This window comes from Oncorhynchus nerka, linkage group LG2 (assembly GCF_034236695.1).
Source record: "Oncorhynchus nerka isolate Pitt River linkage group LG2, Oner_Uvic_2.0, whole genome shotgun sequence".
NCBI classification, from domain to species: Eukaryota; Metazoa; Chordata; class Actinopteri; order Salmoniformes; family Salmonidae; genus Oncorhynchus; species Oncorhynchus nerka.
In genome coordinates this window covers 30,078,605-30,098,940 of record NC_088397.1, presented here as the reverse complement: position 1 = coordinate 30,098,940, position 20,336 = coordinate 30,078,605, and positions in this window count along the sequence as shown.

Sequence of the window (20,336 nt, the reverse complement as noted above, 5' to 3'; positions counted from 1 at the left end):
TGTCGCAGGTACTCCTGTAGCCCTCTGCTGTTCTACAGTATATCTCCCAGTCCTGTGGGACCGATTGGACATGGCAGCACGTTGTGACATCTGATGTCAGATTTCTCTCTAAGGCGCCCCTCGCCATCCTGCGCGGGGAGGTGGGAAACCAGATGGCAGGATTCAGACCGGCGAGTAAACGACACACGTGTCCATGGCATGATGATCAGCGAGCGGCTCTACGCCTGCTACTAAACTTCCTGTTTGCTCTCCCACCTCTCTGTCCCAGCAGTTGGTGTCACTATGCCTTTCTGCATTCAGGGCCCCCGTGAACAGATTGGACAGTCTGCTGTTAGGATCATTCACAACACTGTCAGAATGTCCACTGGAGCGTCGCCCATGATAGTGAATGAGTCGGATTCAAGACTCTCTTTTAAGCATTTTGGGGATTTTAGGGAATTGATTGATTTGATTGATTCAAGTTTGTGTATTGTCGGTTATGCATATCATATATGCAGTATGGTATGTGTTATCTTCTTGAAATATCTACTCTGTGATATATGATATTGATATAAAAAAGTATATATATTTTTTTACATTTAATATACATTTATTTGTCGCTATTGAATATTTATATCTGTCTATGTTTTTTAAAATGTATTTTATTTATTTCACCTTTATTTAACCAGGTAGGCCAGTTGAGAACAAGTTCTCATTTACAACTGCGACCTGGCCAAGATAAAGCAAAGCAGTGCGACAAAAACAACACAGAGTTACACATGGGATAAACAGTCAATAACATAATAGAAAAATCTGTATACAGTGTGTGCAAATGAAGTAAGGAGGTAAGGCAGTAAATAGGCCAATAGTGGCAAAATAATTACAGTTTAGCAATTTACACTGGAGTGATATATGTGCAGATGAGAATGTGCAGGTAGAAATACTGGTGTGCAAAAGAGCAGAAAAACAAAAACAAATATGGGGATGAGGTAGGTAGTTGGTTGGATGGGCTATTTATAGATGGGCTGTGTACAGCTGCAGCGATCGGTAAGCTGCTCTGACAGCTGACATTTAAAGTTAGTGAGGGAGCTATAAGTCTCCAACTTCAGAGATTTTTGCAGTTCATTCCAGTCATTGGCAGCAGAGAACTGGAAGGAAATGCGGCCAAAGGAGGTGTTGGCTTTGGGGATGACCAGTGAAATATACCTGCTGGAGCGTGTGCTACGGGTGGGTGTTGCTATGGTGACCAGTGAGCTGAGATAAGGCGGAGCTATACCAGGCAAAGACTTATAGATGACCTGGAGCCAGTGTGTATGCTTTGCTTCGTCAATGATTGGCTTCATACCAGCATATGTTTTTTTATCATGTCTTGCCCCCTACCTCCCAATCGACCTATCACAAGATCTGGTGTGAATAGCCATATCATGTTATGGGACTGACCACCTAGACTATTTAGCCTGTAGCATTTGTCCCATTTCATGGCCTTCCACTATAGGATAGTTATCATTTCCAAGGAATCTCCCAAGAAACCATGTCAGCCCCCCCCCCCCCCCCCAAGAATCTCCCCAACTCCAGCGGCTACTGTCCAAGCTCATCAACTAGAACACTTCACTAGATCTAGGCCACAAACGAATTACTCAATGATACTTGCACATTGTCCCCACTGCTCTTCATCTCAAATGCCACCTCTCTTATAAATGTTAGAAGAACATCCATAAAACAATACCGCATGCCCCAGTCTCAGGGGCATTGTCTTGCTTCTTTGGCAGTAGCTCTACCCTAATCTCTTTCTGTTGCTGGAGACAGGTTTTTTTCCACCTAAATGGAGGTGCCTATAGACAGATGAACCCAAGGTACTGAAATCTTGCCTTGCCTGAGGGAGTTAAAAAGCCTGACATATGGTCGTGTGGCTGCAGCTCTTGACTCAGTCATGCAACACACAGTATCTAATCACATTTTCAATTGCCTCAACAACTTCAGGGTTGATTATCAGCCACTCATGTGGCTTGAGATGGGCAACACTCTAAATGCAGTTGGAAATGCTCATCTTGAGAGCCGGTGATTAAAATTTGACCCCTTGACTAGAGGGTGGGGCTGTGGGCTGTCTGTGTGTACCAGAACTCATTAGAATCCCGCTTCTATTAACAGACGCTTACCAGGCCTGGGGTTCTGAAATTGTTGTCATGACGAGGAAAGATGTCATTCTTCCAAAACTCAAGAAGTCTTTTTTTTTTTTACTTTACTTTATAGAAGTTAGTCTACAATTTGCAAATGTACTGTGAACTACATTGAGGGTTCACCCAAAAACCGAGCAGAAAGTGGTTGAGAAATATAAATGTTTTGAACATTTTGGAGGGAAAATGGAGGGAAAAGGGACCACCAGGTGCAGGCTCTCCACCTCACTCGACAGAAGCTGCTTTTCTCCTCCAATAACCCAAAGCAGGGAGAGAGATGGCACTTCCAGTGGTTGAGCCAAAAGACATTTCAAGTGTGCACTTCAAAGACTGCTTGGATTATATTTGCATACAGTGTATCCTGAGGGAAACCTTTGAAGGAAAAAATACTGCAGTGCTACTTGTGGCCATCGAGAGTGTGTTTGTGTGTCTCCGTGTGTGTTTTGTTTGTTTGTCTAAACCCATTTTGCTCACCACACTCGCCACCATGCTGTTGGGGTCTGGGGTTTCTACCAAATGCCCTGTGAGATTTCAGCTATGCATATTCAGCTTTATTTACCCAATTCATTTCCATCCCTGGAAAAATGGTTCCTCAATGGCATATTTTAAGCAGTGTTGCGGATGCTACTCTGAAAATATAGTTTACCAAGCTACCAATTACTTCACACTGGTGTAAGTGAAGCTGCTCTGAGGCTACCGTTAAGAAAAATACAGTTTATTTATCTGAAGTTACTTTGGAAAAGTAGTTTACTACATCCAAACTTAAAAAATGATAATATCTTCATCTGAAATGTCATAGACTACAAATTCCAATGACAGATCACTCTGGGATCATATGGTAACAGGTTTGAAGTGAGAATTAGGCAGGAATAATGCCAGAAAATAAAGAAAATTCTTGCCTATATTTTTTTTGTTGCAAAAAAAGTAGTTCCAGTAGTTAGCTACACACTATCAGGTTCAACTACCACTAAGCTACTACCAAATGAATTTACATTACTAGTTGATCGACATACTATACTTTGGATGCAAATGAGAAACTGTGTTTTGTATTGGTGCCGTTATAGGCAAGTGAAATTACTTCACCATTTTTGGGTTCACAATTGAATTGATGAAGGGAACAAACATCTTCATGGACACCTGCAACCAACGGGTGCCATTATGCCAACTCCAAGAGGAAAAAAGGCTGAAAAGACTGAAACGAATAGAAACACTGAAGCCTATTATCATAGTTAAACCCACATCAGTTAGAGGCCTCAATCACTACTCCCTGTGTCGCCTTCACATGCAGATGGTGGCATTTGTGGCATTTGTTTCAGGTGGTTCCCCACACAAAGAGACTTTGGCGAAAAAGAGTAGGGGGACTTCTTGGCTGAAAGGACAAGTAAGTAACAGGATTTGTACATTGTCCTGGAGGTCTGGAGGTTGGTTCACCTTAAAGCTGCTGGAAAGGATTAGTAGTAGCTGCTCCGGAGGCATTCGAGGTGGCACAGTTGCCTTTTTGCATTTCAATCGAGCCAGCATTGCACGTGGAGGGACCACAGCAGAATATGTGCCTTTTATATTTCACAATGGCAGTGGTGGTGGCAGTTTGAGTTTCATTCTGGCTATTGGGCTGGCTCCCCTTGCTCCCAGTAATCACGGGTAAACAAAGAGTGGCATTGTGACTTTAGCCCCTTCCTCTTAAACGGTGGTAGAGACCGGGTTGACCTGAGGAGAGCAACAAGGCTGCACCACATGGGGCTAGCGGGGAGGGGTCACATTCCGCCAGATGAGGAGTGACACAGGGTTCGAAGGTTAATTTGTGTAACAGGCGAATTTGCATACAAATGAAAAAATGACATACTTTTTCTGTTCTCCCAAACTTTCAATGTCATCCACATCAAGAGGCCCCATCAGCGTTCCCTGGCCGTCTGAAGAATATTCATCACTTCTGAAGATGGGGCACCTTGTTTGCTATTAATCTCTACTGCAGGTCAATGACTTCATTTGCCCAACTTTATCAGTGGTGCCATTCCCTTTTTTTTCATAGTTCGGTCTCTTTGTAGTCCCCCTTTTTCTAAAGTGTTCGTACTGCCTTTCTTCATACAGAGTGGATAAGCTTTTTAAGCACAACAAAGGCACATTAACTCTGTTCTCTGAAACAGTTTTGAAGACATAAATGAATTACTTGAGACGGAAATACATCCAGCCCTCTAGATTGCTCTCTCTTTCCCCCTTCTCCCTCAACACCCTTCTCCAACTTCTTGAGAGATTTCCTCTCTCCAACCGTTTTTTCCTCTCTCCTCGTCTTGATTGGATGGATTGTTTTTCTAATCCAAGGGAAATTACTCGCAATAAGGGTCACATAATCATGGCAAAAGTGTGACGGCAAGAGTGAAGTGACTAAATTATTTCCCCACATTCATAGTGAGTGTGTGCGTATGTGTGTGTGTTTCGAGTATGTGTCTTCCTGCGTGCGTACATGTGTGTCGGTGTAAAATTCCACCTTATCCCATCTGGTGTCATTCTCCCCATTCTGTTCTCCTCTCATGTCTGACACTGTGTGAGGGGATAAGCTACTCTGGAATAAGAGACTTTCGTTACAATAGCAGATTTACAGTGCTTTCTGTCTGGCTCAAACTCTCTGCCTGACTGTGATCACTGAATGAGACCAGTCTGCATTAGAACATCTAGTGGAATTCTGGTAATCAGATGTCTGACACACAAACCAAGCCTTGTGAGAACTTTCGCACAACTTTCACACAGTTCTGGAGCCAGAGCTGCATGCTAAAGACTAACTGAAGATGTCCCTCTTTTCTCCTTTTATCGCCGAGACGCAGTGCTGCCTCTTTGCTCGTTGGAAGTCCTCTTAGGTTCCCGGAAAGGTGGAGAAACTATTCAGCTGCATTGACAGTCCAGTCCGATGGACAGGGGAGTGTTGTTTTTCAAAGGGAATCATATTCATTGAATTAAACTTAGTTCAACTTTTTTTAGAATCACGTCTTTGTGAGCCACTGACGACTTTAGTGAGACTCAACGGACTTCATCTGGCAGGTGTACGAATGATGTACTGTATTTCCTCATCGTAAACAGCATTCATTTTTTTTATATGGAGAATAAAGAGACAGAGAACAGAGCACTGAACACTGTCACCAACTGAAAATCGAACTTCATGTAAACAACGCCGTGTGCAATGGGCCACTTAAGCAGTGTAGTTCTGTGTTTTGCTAGATTGTCTTGACTACTGAAAGGCTATGATCATTAGAATGTGACCGAGTCTGTGTGAGTATGAAGATGGCAATGTACAATTCACTAACAGTTATTATGACACGGACCTCTCCGGAACTTTCATTACGCACACCTGGCCCATATTCCCAGTGATTAATAATTGTATAAGTGTGCCCTTGGTTTACCAGTGTCCTGTCGATTATTGTTACAATGTCCGTTGGTGCGTGTGAGTACCCGTGCTGTGTGTTTTGGGCTTTCGTGCCCTTGTGGATTGCGCAGATGATTACGGGTCTCGTCCCGTGTGTTAATCATTGTGCGCATGTGTTATTTATTCGAAGTACTCCTCGCTCTTTGGTTTGGGTTTCAACCCTGTGTTTTTGTTACGTGTTTGTTTGGTCTTCGTCCCCGTGCCTTTACACGGCACGCCGTAATTTGGGTTTAATTAAATAAAATATTACGCATTCCTGCACCTGTCTCCCGACCCTTTAGCCATGGTGACATATTAGGCTAAACAGATCAGAATTATATACAAATCTATCGGTGCTGATTGATTCTATCTTCGAAAATGTACGAGACATTTGATGAAAACTTTGAGAAATACCCCTGCTTCATTAAGCCATACACTCCCTTCTAAAAGATCATCTCGAAGGAGACAAAGAAGAAAAAGGAAGAAACAGAGACAGCAACAGAAAGAGAGATGGGATGGGTTTGTTTAAGGCAGCAGAAGATAAAACATCTTGTGAACCATTGTTTGGATCTTTATGCAAAACCCCCCTTTGTGATTTGAACGCTTGATCCCCCATAGGCAAAGGAGTGCTGGGTATTGATCTGCACTGAACGGAAAGGCTTCTTTCATCGTTCAGTCCTCACCTTCCCTCTCTTGGAGGAGTTACTACCCAGGACCAGAGCACCATCGTCTGGGTAGCAGCCAGAGATTATGGAGAGATAACCTATACAACCTAATGAGCTATAGGTACAGAAGGAAACCAGAGAGTGTCTAATTAGTGGTGATCAAAGTCAGGGGCTTTATCCCCAAAACAAACCTGCACATTTGAATGTGGTTAGGAAGAAGAAAAAAATAAGTTTCAGGTTTTTGAAGTTTGTAAGAAGTAATACTTTTTTAATGGTATGCAGGCCTTTATGCTTTCCTTTACTCTCTCACACACGCACACACGCACACACACACACACACACACACACACACACACACACACACACACACACACACACACACACACACACACACACACACACACACACACACACACACACACACACACACACACACACACACACACACACACTCTCTCTGTCTCTCTGTCACTCTCCCTTTCTCATTCTCCCTCACTCTTTTGGTCACACTCCCTCACATTTCCCTCTATGTATTTGTGTGTGTGTGTGTGTGTATATGTGTGTGTTCACACAGTTAACTCTACATTACAGCCACAGTGAGGCACTACCTTTGGATCTCTGACACACTGAAATATAAGCATCCATTGCTTGACACAGGCGTGACCAAACCATACTTGACGAAACTGGGCCGCAGCTAATATACTCGACACAGTTCAGTCTTGAATTCAACCTTCTTCTTGATAAGGTTAACCTTATATTTGACCGCTTATGACCCCTTCTAGTGCGTTGCTCTAACCCACTAGCTGCTATTTTGATAGCTGTCTGCTGCTACATCTCTAATGCACTTCATTGTTGCCTTTTTGTCAGTTAACATCCTCTATCAATTAGGTCATCAAATTGATTAACCAATTGGCCCTTTTGGACCGAATCTAAGCATCCCCATTACAAGCATGTCTAAAGGAATAAAAGTCAATTGGGATTGATGAGGAGCTGCAAACGGGGTCGACTGCATTGGCATATGTGACAATTCATCTGATTAACTGTCAAATGTCCACTCAAAATGTGAGAATTACATCATTATGAATATCATATCTGAAATGTTATTGCACTTGCTATATATACCGATACTCAACCTCAACATCTTATACCCCAACAGCACCACACAATATCAAATAGACATGACACCCTGGAAATGTTCAATTTATTCCTTATAAATATAATAATAATATTTCTATACTGCCATTAGATATTTTTTTCATATTAGGTTCACTCATTTTGCTCACAGACACAAACCTGCCTTTTTGGCTCTTTTTAATCTTAACGAAGGCAGTGGCAGGACGATGCTGCAATTTTGCTGCTTATATTTTCTAAAATATTAGTCACGTGCCTTTGGCCACAAAGCTAAAAACAAGTTCGCTGTGTCTCCCTTACACCAGAGGTACTTGTGGCAAAAACTATTGAGACAAGAGTTGAACTATCCAACATTGTGAGAAAACGTAGAAAACCCACATTTAGTAGAATGTTCAGGTCAATTGTAGTAAATCTGTAACACAAGAAAACAGATGACATTTGTTAGAAAATACATTTCCTGAGGCAAAAAAAACCCCAGTGTATTTACTTCTATGACTGTGCTATACATCATTCCCTGTTTAGCCGTCATTCAATATTGTCATTATCACATTTAGACAGAGGTGCAAACATAGCATCCCCCCCCCATATATCATCCTATCTGCATACTAAATTCAGTGTTACAGGAATCCTGGCCAACGCGAATCCTTTGGACTGGTAGCTACTGAAAAAACGATATGTGTATCACCCCCACCTCCTCAGTTCCCCCCGAGGGATGGGAATAAAATCAGACGTGCAGGTGTAACTTTGCTTTGGAGTAGCATTATACATCCATTGAGTGGTTAGTTGGGAGTCGGAGGCTAGCGGTGTCTCAGTTGTGTTTGCACAGCCGTTGTGCATTAAGCATTCCCTTGTCCAAAAAGACAGGCCTGACATAAATATGGCTGAAAGACACAACATGTGACCTGTTTAGTGCTCCCTGTCATGCCCTAGAGCCATGGCAGGGACTCTATTAGTGGGAGAAAGCACAGATGCTACCAGATAGCCAGCATATTGTCCAGAGATGACCCACGTATAATTGCACAAAGTTCAATACACTCAGGTCGACAATTGAATTGCATTTGACCACCTTTGCTTGCTGTCCACTGCGCACGGTCATTGGATTTAAGGTGGATACAGATCTCGCTCTCTTTCTGAAACAGAATCACAACCCAAGGGATTGTCCTGAAATATTGAACATGACAATGGCCTTATGCATTGTACGAGACAAGGCATTACCGCTTCACTACGCTCATCATTTACAACCGCTCGAGTCTGAAATGCATCTTTCACATTGAAATCAAGGTTGGAATATGTGCACAAATCTTAGCTAGATGAATCATTTAATGAACTCAAGCAGCCGACTGCAATACTGTGTAATATAACAAAACGGAATATGTCTGCAATATGGTTTCCCCTCACAAATGCAGATGTGTCCGATGGCTGTGAAAAAGCTGTCATTTGTAGTGGCCAGCCCGGGGATAAATGAAACCCCTCGAATCTTCCTCCTCCCTGCAGCTGTTAGCAGAATCAGAGCCCAGGTAGTGCTTGGGGCCTGTCATGGTCATGGTCACAGTCATGGTGCATGGAGACACACGCCACGGTGCAGATGCTGAGTCTGATACTGCTACACACCATGCTTCTGCCTAATGTCACTGTTTGGGCTATAGACACAATGTCGTTGGTTTATAGAGACATTTAAAAAAAAAAAAAATACAACTCTCAGAGGATGATTAAGTGGTGGAGGATACAACTAATATATAATTGAATGTATTACATGTGTCAGGGCAGAATTCTAAAAAATGATCATAAAAGGTCATTTAACCATGAAACTACATGATCTGCGATCATGGATGGTCATTCCACCTTTAATGTTGAAGGTACTCCCCCCCTCATTAATGTCAAGTTGCAATATTTGTTTTTGCAGACGCTCACTTCATATTGATCATAACTCGACCTTCACTAGACTGCAGTAGGTGATATGATCAATGGATATGTTTGCCGAGGCACGGCTAGGGTACTAGCATTCATACGCTTTCTAAATAGATGTATAGTGGAATGAAAGGGTAGGCTAACAGTGACCTTCCGTTCCAATACAATGAGCTAAGATACAAAGAGCTTTTTGTAGAGAGATTTTCTGAGAGATTTTGCTAGAGATTTTGCTAGAGGTTGATTTTGTTGCCAACCTATTTTGTGCGTTTTGTTGCCAACCTATTTTGCTACCTGACAACTTTACGGTTTTCACTTTTTTAATTACCGTTCATATATTTATTTATTTTTTCCTCAACTTTTTCACTCCGGACGCTTTATATGGACACGATTCGTCAGGACCTCCAACAGCCGAAGCTAAGTAGTAACATTAACATGATGCCTTCTAATTGCAGCCGCTGTGCTCGCCTTACGGCGAGGATAGCTGTACTGCAAGCCCAGCTTCAGACGCAATCGTTAGGCAAGGGTAATTTCAGTGTAGGAAAGGATGAAACAGCGTCTGTGCCACCAGTAAGTACAGATAGTAGTATAAATCCCCTGGCACAGTCCCCGCAGCCGGACAATTTTCTCACGGTTTCTGGAAGGAAATGCTGTAGGAACACTCAACCGGTGTTGCTCATTTTCAACCGGTTTTCCCCATTAAGCAGCGGGTCGGTGTCAGAGGCCGAGTCTTCTCTGGTCTCTACTCCTCCCGTTACGGGGTCTGAGACGCCGAAGCTTCCCACCATTAGCTCTGACAAATTGAAAACTCTAGTCATTGGCGACTCCATTACCCGCAGTATTAGACTTAAAGCGAATCATCCAGCGATCATACACTGTTTACCCGGGGGCAGGGCTACCGACGTTAAGGCTAATCTGAAGATGGTGCTGGCTAAAGCTAAAACTGGCGAGTGTATAGAGATATTGTTATCCACGTCGGCACCAACGATGTTAGGATGAAACAGTCAGAGATCACCAAGCGCAACATAGCTTCTGCGTGCATATCAGCTAGAAAGATGTGTCGGCATCGAGTAATTGTCTCTGGCCCCCTCCCAGTTAGGGGGAGTGATGAGCTCTACAGCAGAGTCTCACAACTCAATCGCTGGTTGAAAACTGTTTTCTGCCCCTCCCAAAAGATAGAATTTGTAGATAATTGGCCCTCTTTCTGGGACTCACCCACAAACAGGACCAAGCCTGACCTGCTGAGGAGTGACGGACTCCATCCTAGCTGGAGGGGTGCTCTCATCTTATCTACCAACATAGACAGGGCTCTAACTCCTCTAGCTCCACAATGAAATAGGGTGCAGGCCAGGCAGCAGGCTATTAGCCAGCCTGCCAGCATAGTGGAGTCTGCCACTAGCATAGTCAGTGTAGTCAGCTCAGCTATCACCATTGAGACCGTGTCTGTGCCTCGACCTAGGTTGGGCAAAACTAAACATGGCGGTGTTCGCCTTAGCAATCTCACAAGGATAAAGACCACCTCCATTCCTGTCATTACTAAAAGAGATCATGATACCTCACATCTCAAAATAGGGCTACTTAATGTTAGATCCCTTACTTCAAAGGCAATTATAGTCAATGAACTAATCACTGATCATAATCTTGATGTGATTGGCCTGACTGAAACATGGCTTAAGCCTGATGAATTTACTGTGTTAAATGAGGCCTCACCTCCTGGCTACACTAGTGACCATATCCCCCGTGCATCCCGCAAAGGCGGAGGTGTTGCTAACATTTACGATAGCAAATTTCAATTTACAAAAAAAAAAAAAAAATGACGTTTTCGTCTTTTGAGCTTCTAGTCATGAAATCTATGCAGCCTACTCAATCACTTTTTATAGCTACTGTTTACAGGCCTCCTGGGCCATATACAGCGTTTCTCACTGAGTTCCCTGAATTCCTATCGGACCTTGTAGTCATTGCAGATAATATTATAATCTTTGGTGACTTTAATATTCACATGGAAAAGTCCACAGACCCACTCCAAAAGGCTTTCGGAGCCATCATCGACTCAGTGGGTTTTGTCCAACATGTCTCTGGACCCACTCACTGTCACAGTCATACGCTGGACCTAGTTTTGTCCCATGGAATAAATATTGTGGATCTTAATGTTTTTCCTCATAATCCTGGACTATCGGACCACCATTTTATTACGTTTGCAATTGCAACAAATAATCTGCTCAGACCCCAACCAAGGAACATCAAAAGTCGTGCTATAAATTCACAGACAACACAAAGATTCCTTGATGCCCTTCCAGACTCCCTCTGCCTACCCAAGGACGCTAGAGGACAAAAATCCGTTAACCACCTAACTGAGGATCTCAATTTAATCTTGCACAATACCCTAGATGCAGTTGCACCCCTAAAAACTAAAAAAATGTCTCATAAGAAACTAGCTCCCTGGTACACAGAAAATACCCGAGCTCTGAAGCAAGCTTCCAGAAAATTGGAACGGAAATGGCGCCACACCAAACTGGAAGTCTTCCGACTAGCTTGGAAGGACGGTACCGTGCAGTACCGAAGAGCCCTTACTGCTGCTCGATCATCCTATTTTTCTAACTTAATTGAGGAAAATAAGAACAATCCGAAATTCCTTTTTGATACTGTCGCAAAGCTAACTAAAAAGCAGCATTCCCCAAGAGAGGATGACTTTCACTTTAGCAGTGATAAATTCATGAACTTCTTTGAGGAAAAGATTATGATTATTAGAAAGCAAATTACGGACTCCTCTTTAAACCTGCGTATTCCTCCAAACCTCAGTTGTCCTGAGTCTGCACAACTCTGCCAGGACCTAGGATCAAGAGAGACGCTCAAGTCTTTTAGTACTATATCTCTTGACACAATGATGAAAATAATCATGGCCTCTAAACCTTCAAGCTGCATACTGGACCCTATTCCAACTAAACTACTGAAAGAGCTGCTTCCTGTGCTTGGCCCTCCTATGTTGAACATAATAAACGGCTCTCTATCCACTGGATGTGTACCAAACTCACTAAAAGTGGCAGTAATAAAGCCTCTCTTGAAAAAGCCAAACCTTGACCCAGAAAATATAAAAAACTATCGGCCTATATCGAATCTTCCATTCCTCTCAAAAATTTTAGAGAAGGCTGTTGCGCAGCAACTCACTGCCTTCCTGAAGACAAACAATGTATACGAAATGCTTCAGTCTGGTTTTAGACCCCATCATAGCACTGAGACGGCACTTGTGAAGGTGGTAAATGACATTTTAATGGCATCGGACCGAGGCTCTGCATCTGTACTCGTGCTCCTAGACCTTAGTGCTGCTTTTGATACCATCGATCACCACATTCTTTTGGAGAGATTGGAAACCCAAATTGGTCTACACGGACATGTTCTGGCCTGGTTTAGATCTTATCTGTCGGAAAGATATCAGTTTGTCTCTGTGAATGGTTTGTCCTCTGACAAATCAACTGTAAATTTCGGTGTTCCTCAAGGTTCTGTTTTAGTACCACTATTGTTTTCACTATATATTTTACCTCTTGGGGATGTTATTCGAAAACATAATGTAAACTTTCACTGCTATGCGGATGACACACAGCTGTACATTTCAATGAAACATGGTGAAGCCCCAAAATTGCCCTCGCTAGAAGCATGTGTTTCAGACATAAGGAAGTGGATGGCTGCAAACTTTCTACATTTAAACTCAGACAAAACAGAGATGCTTGTTCTAGGTCCCAAGAAACAAAGAGATCTTCTGTTGAATCTGACAATTAATCTTAATGGTTGTACAGTCGTCTCAAATAAAACTGTGAAGGACCTCGGCGTTACTCTGGACCCTGATCTCTCTTTTGAAGAACATATCAAGACCATTTCGAGGACAGCTTTTTTCCATCTACGTAACATTGCAAAAATCAGAAACTTTCTGTCCAAAAATGATGCAGAAAAATTAATCCATGCTTTTGTCACTTCTAGGTTAGACTACTGCAATGCTCTATTTTCCGGCTACCCGGATAAAGCACTAAATAAACTTCAGTTAGTGCTAAATACGGCTGCTAGAATCCTGACTAGAACCAAAAAATTTGATCATATTACTCCAGTGCTAGCCTCTCTACACTGGCTTCCTGTCAAAGCAAGGGCTGATTTCAAGGTTTTACTGCTAACCTACAAAGCATTACATGGGCTTGCTCCTACCTATCTCTCTGATTTGGTCCTGCCGTACATACCTACACGTACGCTACGGTCACAAGACGCAGGCCTCCTAATTGTCCCTAGAATTTCTAAGCAAACAGCTGGAGGCAGGGCTTTCTCCTATAGAGCTCCATTTTTATGGAACGGTCTGCCTACCCATGTCAGAGACGCAAACTCGGTCTCAACCTTTAAGTCTTTACTGAAGACTCATCTCTTCAGTGGGTCATATGATTGAGTGTAGTCTGGCCCAGGAGTGGGAAGGTGAACGGAAAGGCTCTGGAGCAACGAACCGCCCTTGCTGTCTCTGCCTGGCCGGTTCCCCTCTTTCCACTGGGATTCTCTGCCTCTAACCCTGTTACGGGGCTGAGTCACTGGCTTACTGGGGCTCTCTCATGCCGTCCCTGGGGGGGTGCGTCACCTGGGTGGGTTGATTCACTGTTGTGGTCAGCCTGTCTGGGTTGGCGCCCCCCCCTTGGGTTGTGCCGTGGCGGAGATCTTTGTGGGCTATACTCGGCCTTGTCTCAGGATGGTAAGTTGGTGGTTGAAGATATCCCTCTAGTGGTGTGGGGGCTGTGCTTTGGCAAAGTGGGTGGGGTTATATCCTTCCTGTTTGGCCCTGTCCGGGGGTGTCCTCGGATGGGGCCACAGTGTCTCCTGACCCCTCCTGTCTCAGCCTCCAGTATTTATGCTGCAGTAGTTTATGTGTCGGGGGGCTAGGGTCAGTTTGTTATATCTGGAGTACTTCTCCTGTCCTATTCGGTGTCCTGTGTGAATCTAAGTGTGCGTTCTCTAATTCTCTCCTTCTCTCTTTCTTTCTCTCTCTCAGAGGACCTGAGCCCTAGGACCATGTCCCAGGACTACCTGACATGATGACTCCTTGCTGTCCCCGGTCCACCTGACTGTGCTGCTACTCCAGTTTCAACTGTTCTGCCTTATTATTATAATCTCCACCCGGCACAGCCAGAAGAGGACTGGCCACCCCACATATGCTCTCTCTAATTCTCTCTTTCTTTCTCTCTCTCGGAGGACCTGAGCCCTAGGACCGTGCCCCAGGACTACCTGACATGATGACTCCTTGTTGTCCCCAGTCCACCTGACTGTCAACTCATCCAGAACGCCGCAGCCCGTCTGGTGTTCAACCTTCCCAAGTTCTCTCACGTCACCCCGCTCCTCCGCTCTCTCCACTGGCTTCCAGTTGAAGCTCGCATCCGCTACAAGACCATGGTGCTTGCCTACGGAGCTGTGAGGGGAACGGCACCTCAGTACCTCCAGGCTCTGATCAGGCCCTACACCCAAACAAGGGCACTGCGTTCATCCACCTCTGGCCTGCTCGCCTCCCTACCACTGAGGAAGTACAGTTCCTGCGCAGCCCAGTCAAAACTGTTCGCTGCTCTGGCCCCCCAATGGTGGAACAAACTCCCTCACGACGCCAGGACAGCGGAGTCAATCACCACCTTCCGGAGACACCTGAAACCCCACCTCTTTCAGGAATACCTAGGATAGGATAAAGTAATCCTTCTCACCCCCCTTAAAAGATTTAGATGCACTATTGTAAAGTGGCTGTTCCACTGGATGTCTTAAGGTGAACGCACCAATTTGTAAGTCGCTCTGGATAAGAGCGTCTGCTAAATGACTTAAATGTAAATGTAATGACTGTGCTGCTACTCCAGTTTCAACTGTTCTGTCTTATTATTATTCGACCATGCTGGTCATTTATGAACATTTGAACATCTTGGTCATGTTCTGTTATAATCTCTACCCGGCACAGCCAGAAGAGGACTGGCCACCCCACATAGCCTGGTTCCTCTCTAGGTTTCTTCCTAGGTTTTGGCCTTTCTAGGGAGTTTTTCCTAGCCACCGTGCTTTTACACCTGCATTGTTTGCTGTTTGGGGTTTTAGGCTGGGTTTCTGTACAGCACTTTGAGATATCAGCTGATGTACGAAGGGCTATATAAATAAATTTGATTTGATTTGATTTGATTTAAGATGTACTGAGATAATGGCAGTTGAGGGATAGCCACTTGCATTGGAGATGGATAAGCAGGCTGTTTTGAGGCAGCATTATGGTACCAGATCATATTGACGATTGCTGAGTGTGTTGATGTTTACGAGTACACACTTTCTAGTAAAAGCATAGGTACAGTCATTAAAAACAGGAGTTCAAACAAGTCCAAGTGGAATGTGGGAAATGTACACTAACTTGATGTTAACCTCCTGAAATGCATAAACTTATTCCGTGCTAATGATAATTTACATTGGACAAGAGGCGAGTCTTTTCCCCTTTATTTGATCAGTCATAATCATTTCCTGAAGATGATAACTTATCAAAAGATGGCCACTCTCTGGAAAGGCACAAATCATTCATAAAATATTAAAGTGACAAAGCACAGAGTGTGTATACAAGTGTGTGTGTGTGTGTGTGTGTGTGTGTGTGTGTGTGCGTGTGAGAGTGTGTAAATAGTCACCGGAAAAAGGACCTCAGGGAACACTGTGATAATGAAGCTGTGTGTATTGTTGTCTATATACAGAAATTAAACTGAGGTGTGTGTGTGTGTGTGTGTGTGTGTGTGTGTGTGTGAGGGGGTGTTTGACAGATCTAGAGTTTGAAAGGTTTTAAGGTCAATAAATAAACAGGGCATTGATTTCTTGTCAGTCTCCCCATTCGCAGGGAAATCAGCTTTCAGAAATGTTCAGTCCCTTTATCATAGATAGACCTGTTATATTTATCCCTGCTTATGGTAAAAACCTCCCTTACAAAAGGAATATCCTAATAAATAGCTCCAGCCAGACATCTCCAGAGAGGAGGGTATCTTAAGCAGGCCAATTGCAGAGATTGGTAATCATTTTATTGGAGAGGGATGTGAAGGAACGATGTTCTCCTCTCTGATAGATAAGCAGAATGCTATAGGCCTGCTGATCGAAGCTGAATGTGTGTTTATGAGTCTCGGCAGAGAGAGGGAACAGCGGAGGGAGAACAAGTGTGGATTCCTCCTCGGCCCAGCTCGCTTCAAACCCATCCAGGGAAAGGTTTATTTGCTCTTTTCAAGTGACGAATCGCAGGCAATAACCCTGGACGTTCTTTTTTTATTTTACGATCATAATGGTGCCAAGCTTTTCTTTTTTTTTTTTTTGCTTGCCTCATTCTCCTTTCTCAACAAAAGTGGAAAAATGTAAATGCTTTTTTGTGTGTTTTTAATCCTTCCACACTTTAATTGGCCTTCTCTTTACTGTGAAGTGGGTTAAAGCAATGGCGAGATGAAACAAGTGTTAGGTTGTGTGCTGCTAGGGTGACACACGGTGTTTCCAAGCGTGAAAAGTTGAACTGATATTTAAAGCCTTCACATTTGCAATTAAAACTACAGGACCAGGGGTTATTTCAGTTTGGAAATGGAAATGGTCTTCTCTTACCAATTCAAATTGCTACTTCGTCTTCTCATGTATTATTTATTCCACAATATGATTGTATATGTTACGTGTTTGAAACCATTTTCAGATTTGCCTCTGGTCCAGATATCTCTTTGGTAAGTGTGATCGATATGGACACGGTTTGGACTGACAACCGCTTGGTGGAGTCGGTAAAGGGGGTCCTTGACAGACTTCGATCTGATCAGAGTGCACTATTTCACAGGGTCTGTGTCCCAAGTGTCACCCTATTCGCCACATAGTGCACTACATTTGATCAGGGTTCACAGGGCTCTGGTCAAAAGTAGTGTACTATATAGTGAATAGGGAGCCTTTCGGGATGCACACCTTGTGTTAGCAGGCTGTGTACTACCGTAGCTCAGTATGTGTCATAGCACCACACACTTTAGGGCCTTACATACCTCCTTTATTTATCTGAGGGGAAAGAGGTGGGAGCGCATTCCTTTATCTGTCTTCTACTAGTGACTTCCCATGAAATGTTGGCCTACTTTCCTCCATTGAAACCCTATGATAGGTACCAGGATTAGGAACACTCAGTATTGATCCCGCATTCTTTTTTTTACCATGTCCACATGGCAGCCAGTCAATATCTTTGAGGCTTTGATTTCCCTGTGCCAGTATTCCAGCGGAAGACTATGGCCAAATGTCCTCGAGTTACACCGTCATGTGTTATCAATGTGCCGACATAGGTATTAATAGAAAGTACAGTTTATTTCACAAGGCCGCAGTACAATCAGTCCTCTTTTGAAGTGATAAGTTGTATTATAAAGCGATGGAAATATTTATTGTGAAGTCTTTCCAAGAGGAGCAATAGAACAGAACAAAACCACGGGGATCTGTCAAGACCAGTGTTTTACGGCTGAATTCATTTGGAACTATAATGCTTCGCTCGTGAAGAGAAAAAAAAAATTGGGACTTCACGCAAACAATCAGATAAGGAATGTAAGTCGTGAAAAGTTTGTGGGCCCTATATGGGAAAAGCAGGCATGGAGGACTGTTATGGCGTTTAAGTTCTAGAATGTATAACTGAACAAAAATATCAAACGCAACATGCAACAGTTTCAAAGATTTGACCGAGTTACAGTTCATATAAGGAAATCAGTTCATTGAAATAAATTCATTAGACACTAATCTATGGATTCCGCATGAGTTTTCCCCCACAAAAGGGCTTTATTACAGACACAAATACTCCTCAGCTCACTAAAAGGGATAAAAACAAATCAGTGCACAAAATAAGAAATAAGCTTTTGTGCGTATGGAAAAATGTCTGGGATGTTTTATTTCAGTTCATAAAACATGGGACCAACCCTTTGCATGTTGCATTTATATTTCTGTTCAGTGTATAAAGAGTATTTTAGCGAACGGTAGGAGTGAGTAGCTAACACGGGTCGCCTGATCCCAAGGCTAAGATCCTAGCCACAACCCTAAGAGAGATATCTGTCCTGGGGGATTTTGGAACAGGCAATTATCCACAACACAAACTAGCTAAGAAAGATAGATCTAGTTTTATCTCTATGGACTAGCTGTCTTAGCAAGGAATGTCCCATAGCCCAGGCAGGGAGAAGTTCTGCAGATTGGGTGGGAATGACCTGGGTTACAGTGTGCTATTGTAGATCCACTCCTATACAAGCACATCTGCTCTTCCATTGCAGATACACTACATGGCCAAAAGTATGGAGTTGGTCCCCTCTTTGCTGCTATGGCAGCCTCCACTCTTCTGGGAAGGCTTTCCATAGATGTTGGAACATTACTGCGGGGACTTGCTTCCATTCAGCCACAAGAGCATTAGTGAGGTTGGGCACTGATGTTGGGCGGTTAGGCCTGGCTTGCAGTCGACGGTCCAATTCATCTCAAAGGTGTTCGATGGGGTTGAGGTTAGGGCTCTGTGCAAGCCAGTCAAGTTCTTCCACACAGATCTCGACAAACCATTTCTGTATGGACCTCGCTTTGTGCATTCGGACATTGTCATGCTGAAACAGGAAAGGGCCTTCCCCAAACTGTTGCCACAATGTTGGAAGCACAGAATCATCTAGAATTTCATTGTATGCTGTAGCATTAAGATTTCCCTTCACTGGAACTAAGGGGACTAGCCCTAACCATGAAAAACCAGCCCCAGACCATTATTCCTCCTCCACCAAACCTTACAGTTGGCACTATGCATTCGGGCAGGTAGCGTTATCATGGCATCAGCCAAAACCCAGATTCATTCATCAGACTGCCAGATGGTGAAGCAGGATTCATCACTCCAGAGAACGCATTTCCACTGCTCCAGAGTCCAATGGCAGCAAGCTTTACACCACTCCAGCCAACTCTTGACATTGCACATGCTGATCTTAGGCTTGTGTGCCATAGAAACCCATTTCATTAAGCTCCCGACAAACAGGTATTGTGCTGACGTTGCTTCCAGAGGCAGTTTGGAACTCGGTTGTGAGTGTTGCAACCGAGGACAGACAATTTTTACACACTACACGCTTCAGCACTCGGTGGACCCGTTCCGTGAGCTTGTGTGGCCTACCACTTTGCAGCTGAGCCTTTATTGCTGCTAGACGTTTCTGCTTCACAATAACAGCTTACAGTTGACCGGGGCTCAAGCAGGGCAGAAATCGGACACACTGACTTTGACTGTGCCACTTCGAAAGTCACTGAGATCTTCAGTATGGGCCATTCTACTACCAATGTTTGTCTATGGCTGTGTGCTCGATTTTATACAGCTGTCAGCAATGAGTGTGGCTGAAATAGCCAAATCCACTAATTTGAAGGTGTGTCCACATACTTTTGTCCATGTAGCATATTATGGTAAAAAAAAATCTGATTTGCTAGAAAAGTACTTGATCCCATGTTCCATCTGGAAAGCCTATGTGTGCTAGTGTGGGGAAATAAGCCTACTGTAATCCAACAAGAGTTTTCAATTTGTGATAACAAAGTGTACGATTGACTATTTTACTCTGAGGCAGCCAGTTAACCATTTACCCAAATATAATTATAGAACAAGCGTTCAGATTTGGCTAAAATAAGCTTTTTTTCTCTGTCTACAGCAGAAGTGAATCATAAAAATGTCAATTATAAGTTACATTTTTTTAAAAGGAGATTCTGTACTTTATTTTGATATGAGACTCCCCTCACAATCTGTCTCAATCTTCAGACCAGATTGGCTTTACAAATTAGTAGGCTTCATGGGTGAAAAACAATTCAATACTGAAATAATCTAGCTAAAAACAGCACCAAAACCTGACATAAATTAAAACATAAGCCAAGTCTGGCTATCAAGTCGGTTAGCTATAGTGACCCATTACCTATTAGCAATCATCTCTCTCCTGTCAATGAAGTTGCCTTTTTCCTTGCTGCAAAAACAATCATCTGGACATCATAGACACAGGTGTACGTGTCATGGTTTTATAGATGTCTCTGTTTGCTGGAGTTTTGTTGCCAATTTTTTTTGGCCTGGATCATTTCGAAGCTACCAGCAGCTAGCTAACT